Source organism: Mus pahari, chromosome 17 (assembly GCF_900095145.1).
Source record: "Mus pahari chromosome 17, PAHARI_EIJ_v1.1, whole genome shotgun sequence".
NCBI classification, from domain to species: Eukaryota; Metazoa; Chordata; class Mammalia; order Rodentia; family Muridae; genus Mus; species Mus pahari.
In genome coordinates, this window is record NC_034606.1 from 18,203,261 (window position 1) to 18,209,191 (window position 5,931).

A 5,931-nucleotide genomic window follows, 5' to 3' on the forward strand; every position below is an offset into this window, starting at 1 on the left:
CATAGTTCTAAAGTGGCATTCATCACCTGTGCTGCCACTATTGACCTACTTCAGTTGTCTTTGCTAGGAAACTCCTTATGAGAGTCCTGATGGATAGTTTTGAGATAGTGAAAAAAGGAAAAATATTCAGAGTACAGAATCATGAGCACAATGCTAGAGAAAGTCTTAGAATTCCAATTCAAATATTCATGGTTGCTGGGATACTTCATTGAAAAAAGAAAAAGACTTGTTCGCTCATTTTTGTCAACACATAGAAAATAGAATTTTTTCTTAGCTAAAATTTTATTGAATTTATCTACATGTGTGTGCATATAGTCTACACGTGCTATGCATGCTCTGTGTGGAGATCAGAAGTCATCTTGCAGGAGACAGTTCTTCCTTCCACCATGCGGGTCCGGGAGTCCAGCTGAGGTCAACAGGATTGATGGCCAATACCTTAACCCACAGAGCCATCTTGCCAGTCTGAACAAAATGTTTCTTAACAATTAGTGAGAGTCAACTGAAATAGTAGATCTCTGGAATAAGTTTTAAACTCATCAAACCTCGACAGAAAGTACTTATGAATTTTATCAAGAACTATAATTTCTTTGGGCTCCAGCTCTTGCACTTGTGACTCATCGGCGTCCTCTGCTGCCCCATGGCCTGGTCTCGGCTGCAGCTCAGCCTCCGCGCCTCCTACTCCGCCTACTCCGGCTTCAGCTCGGTGGCGGGCTTCTCCATCTTCTTCTGGGCCGTGCTCTACCGACAACTGGGGACTACGGCGATGGGGAGTCTCCCAGGTATCCTGGCACTGTGGGTCTTGGTGACTCACATGATGTACATGCAGGATTGCTGGAGGACCTGACTGAGAGGGCTGTGTGGCATCTTCGTGGGTGCTCTCTTCTCCACCGTCTCCATTTCTGCCTTCCGCATCTTCCTGATGTTGGCCATCACCCAGCACCAGAGTCTCAAAGACCTCAACAGCTACGACCGACCTCTCCTGGGTCTGGAGCTTCATTTCCTTCAAGTGAGCCTTCCTACTCAGCCTCTACGCCCACCACTACCTGGCTGCCTTCGTCGACATTGGCATCCTCAGTGATTTCTAACCCAGAGAATGAGGTCAGTACAGTCTGGGGGCCCTAGGGATCTGGACTCAGCTTCTGAGTCAGCAAGGGAGCTCGCCCCAACTCCTGGGGACTCCAGAACCATGGCAGAATACATGGGCCAGTTCAGTTTCCCAGAAATCTGTCTGGTCTCCGTTTGGGGAAGATATAGAGCTGTTAAAGGGGTACTGCCAATCTGCCCGTTAGCCCGGCTAGAGGGCAGCTTAGATGGATCTATTTTCTTAGCACTCTGAGGGATCTCTGTAAGTAAGGCCATGACAATGAATTCAATGGGTAGGATTGGAACTATGGCTAGTGATGGGGGCTGGGACAGGCTTCCTTGCTACCCCAGACTTCATTGAAGCTGTGTTTGTGGGACGCATCAATGGTCTGGCCAAGCGAGGAATCTTTAGCACAGATCTCCATCCCCTGTTCCACACCCTGTTATCCTCGAGTGTCGGGTAGCTGACTTCATCGGTCCTTAGGGAAGTGACAATTGGCTCCTTTCCTGAACAGCACAGTTGGACAGAATCCAGAGTCCGTCCATCCCTCCTACCTTCCCATCCAGAGTTTGTTTCCCCTGAGGGTGCTAGCGCCAGCCAACCATTCCCGTGTGTCACACATGTACACATGACCACATACACCAGAGCAGGACTCTTCGGACAAGGCTGGACTTGAGGACCACAGGAAACACACCCCTGCACTTAGAAGGGCTTTGGGATCAGGGGTAACCTGGTGGGGACAAGCTGGATCTCCCCATCTGTACCGAGTCTCCATCCTTGCACCTCACCTGCCCCTCATTGCACAAGACCTCCCTGCACCAGATCCCAACTCTGGCCTTTAACTTCTCTCTCCTGCAGGATCCCTTCTGAGTGGACATGGGCCCAAGGCAAGGGACTGCTACACGTATCCTTCTCTGGTAGGTTGCATGTCTACTTTTCTCCTGGGTATTGCCCCCAGCCTTACCTGTGCCACTGGCACTTAAGCAGAAATACACAGCAGCCATTTTAACCAGCCGCTGGTTAAAGAAAAAAACAAAACAAAACAAAACAAACAAACAAAAAAGAAAGAAAGAAAGAAAAAAGAAAAGAAAAAGAAAAAAGAAGTTTAATTTCTTACCAGAGAGAGATCCCGAGTAACAGAAAACAGGCATCAGTTCCTCACTAGTTTTTGAGAAACTTTTCTTTTTCTGTCAGAGGTAATGAAGTTTTAGGGCTGTAAACAATCTAGATTTAAAAAATATATTTTACTTCAGTCTTGTTAAAGAACTCAAATGTATCTCCCTGTTCTTGATGATCATGTGTGTGTGAATGTGTGTGTGTGTGTGTGTTCACTCCACTCTGTTATTCTGTGGATACAGGATGTGAAAAACTGCACCCTCAAGCAATGTGATCATTGATGATAAAGTGGTGTTACAAAAGCATGTTGAGACAAAACCAGATGCAATGCGAGTCTTAACAAGGTTCTGTTTCAGACCAGTGAGAGCAAGTCCTAGACCCGGATGATGTAACACGTCTGCCAGTGAAGTCAGTTTTGCCTTAACCAGATCACATGAAAGAAGGAGATTAATAAGAAGAGTTACATAATACGACCATGTCTTAATTAACTGAATCTAGTTTGCTTTGGAAACAGATCTCTTATTTATTTTTTGGAATATTTATTCTGTTGAAAAACATGTAATGTAATTTAAATAATTTTAATACCTTATTTTATGGGAGATCTTGATTTGAGCCAAGACTTTTTAGGAATGCAGACTGGAGAGTTTGACAGGAGGATATAATCTAAACCAATAAGAATTTTTGACATTATTTATTATTAGTATGACACCCAAGAGGAGAAGCGATGAGGGTTCCTGACAGATTTTTGGAAGTCTTCACATAGTAGGAGGGCCCGGCTGCTGCTGTGTGGATCAGATGTTGTTAGAACAGTTTGGCTTTCTGTCTGGATTATTTTCTTCTTAGATGACATGTTAAGTGATAAGAACGTTTCGATTGGCTTGATAGCTATGTGTTTCTATTGCAAATTAATATGTGGCTCTTTTAGTTTATCAAAACAACAGACAAAAGCTATGGGGCATTACTTCACAGCATTAGATAGTGGCTCAGAGCAACTTTCTCTACTACAGCGTCTCTCCATGCATTTGACATGAAAGTGGATTCATGAACTATGGTCTTTCTTTAAATACCAGTGCCATGGACAGGCCTTATCTTAGAGTTTTAAAAATCATCACCAGATTCGGAACATTTCTACTTAAAAGAAAAAGCTATTAGCTAAGAATATTTTCACATGTTATTTTAGTTATTTAGTACCTCCTAACAGATATTTATGATTCTTGGAATGTAAAATGAGGCTTTGTCTTTGTAACAAGTGCTTATGATAATAAATCTGGGAGCAATAATTTTCTTAATTAAGAGACATTGTAGTGACATGGTTAATAGTAACAAGGATCAGACAGTATTATTAAGGATCAGGTGAATACATAAAATAATGCTACCCATGATTAAAATTTATCTTGATTCACTTCCTAAAAATTATTCTTGGTATATTTCATTTCTCTGGTAGTTTTATTATACTATTCTATGAATATCATTTAGCTAGGTAGGTTATTTCATTAATAAAAAATAAATTCTACTAACCCAGGGCAGGAAATAATAAAGCTACGTGTAAGTTTTAACATATCTGGGAATAAATGGTAAAATTAATCTAAAAAGATGCCAATAATAAAATTAAATTATACCAGCTAAAGAAAAAATGTGAGAATCCAATTAAAAAGAGTTCCATTCTAAGTCTGAGACAAGGTGGACAAGCAGGGCTGAGTTTCAAACGAAGAGAGATTTGAGGTCAAATCCATAACTAAAGTTTATGGGAAGCTAACACATCTTCATTTCTATTCATCCTAGCTCTGAGACGCAGCTCACGTGCCTGCATTTTATGATTAATATTCTCCAGAATGATAATAGAAGGTATGGAGAACCGCTTTGAAGCAATGCAATGTCACCTAGGTGAGTGAAAGAAGACAAGTTGGGTGGACAAGAGGGACCAAGTCACTTTTAGACAGTAGCTTATTAATAAAAGCCCATTGATAAAATATGAGTGAGTCTGTAAGAGAGGAGAAGCTGTAATGAAGAGGCAAATCGCAGGAGCAAGGAGTTTGAGGGAAAAGACTCAGGCTGGATGCCAGAGAAACGATGTAAGCAAGGCTTTAGATCTTTGCAACTATGGTCCTAGCTCAAGCCCCAGCTTCAGCCTTTGCCAGTTACTTAACCACTATAGAGTTCATTTTTCCTTACACTGAAATGAAGGAACTAGCTCGAGCAGTGTTGAAGGCAAAGGACGCATCACGCATACGGAGTCCTTGCTTAGCACAATACTTGGTATAAAAAAGTTCAGACGTGATTGAGATCTTGTTGAAGAGTGGTTGGAGAAAGAGTGGTGAGCCATGAATCAAGGTGATTTGGATCCTGATGGTACCTCTAGGATCCAGAGGAGGACTGGGATGATTTAGGGGAGATGATAAAAACAGCTTATGACGACAATCTGGTGCCAGAAATGGTATAAGTTTTTAAGGCTACTTGTTGAATGTTGAACCCTGCCCTGCTAGCCTGGGGGGGTGGGGGGTGGGGCAGGGAAGACACAAGGTATTGTGTTCCTTTGGACAGCAGGGGGCTCCCAGTCACTGGCAAGCAGCAAGCACAGGCTTTGTTATTTTCTGTCTCGTGCCCAGTTAATGGCTACTGCTTGTGAGTGAGCTAGCACCCATCTGGTGTCTGAGTTAAAAAGAAGCTGCGTATTTCTATAACCACATTGTATGATTTTTGCCTTTAGGTAGATGACGTCCATTGCACACTATAGAGTGTATCACAATACTCATGCCTGGAACTTATTGTCTATCTTTCCATTCCAGAAGCAGATTACAGGATGCTGGACTAGACCCCATGGAAGAGGAAAGATGTTTGCGTCAGAAAGTTAGATTACAAGCAGTAAGCTAATACAGGAAAGGGGAAAGTGTGGGAGCTGTGAATGTAAAGGAAGGAGGATGTAACGGAGGAGGCTGTACCCCATCTGGGGACTTACAGTACTTGTTAGAAGAGGGCAAGGAAGAAGGGCCCTCAACTTATAGGGTCAGTATGCGCAGTAAATGGAGATGCAAAACGTCCAAGAAATGTTCCAGGTGGGGCAAATGCCATCTGTAGAAGTGTAACAGTGGACAAAAAGAGGCCCACAAGGAGGGAGAGTGTCTTGTGCAGACTCAAAGTCCAAGTGAGGATAACACAATTCTTCTGGAGGCTCTAACGCTCTTCTGATAAGGCTGATGCAGGTGAGCTAGAAGTGGTGGTTTCCAGACAGAAGAAGCAGCTCTTTGAATCTTTCCCAACAGTGACCAAGAGATAACTCTATGCACACAAGTATGAAAACCTGAGTTCAAATCCTCAGCCCCCACATCTAAAGTTGAGTGTAGCTGTGATTGTCTGGGACTCCAGTGCTGTGGGAGGTGGAGGCAGTAGAGTTGCTGGGACTTGTGTTGGCTACAACACCAGCTCCAGGTTCAGTGAGAGATCCTGTCTCAAGAGATTAGTGTGGAGCGTGATTGAATGGCATACTTGACCTTGTCTCTCTGGCTTCTCATGTACTGGCATACATGTGTGCACCACACACCATTTATAATATTTACATATATGCCCTACAAGTAAAAAGAATTAAATAAATAAACCTTCCCAAGTAAGCAAAGCCTAATTTCTTCCTTCCTTCCTTCCTTCCTTCCTTCCTTCCTTCCTTCCTTCCTTCTTTCCTTCCTTCCTTCCTTCCTTCTTTCTTTCTTTCTTTCTTTCTTTCTTTCTTTCTTTCTTTC

At 42.9% G+C, this 5,931-nt stretch overlaps 1 pseudogene across 1 annotated transcript; it reads left to right on the forward strand.

The window, feature by feature from the left end:
- The first annotated feature begins 637 nt into the window (after positions 1–637).
- On the forward strand, positions 638–4,023 carry LOC110335336 (annotated as a pseudogene). Its single transcript, XR_002381156.2, has 3 exons — positions 638–1,098; positions 1,943–2,001; positions 3,983–4,023. The product of XR_002381156.2 is annotated as a heme transporter HRG1 pseudogene (transcript).
- Positions 4,024–5,931: the final 1,908 nt, after the last annotated feature.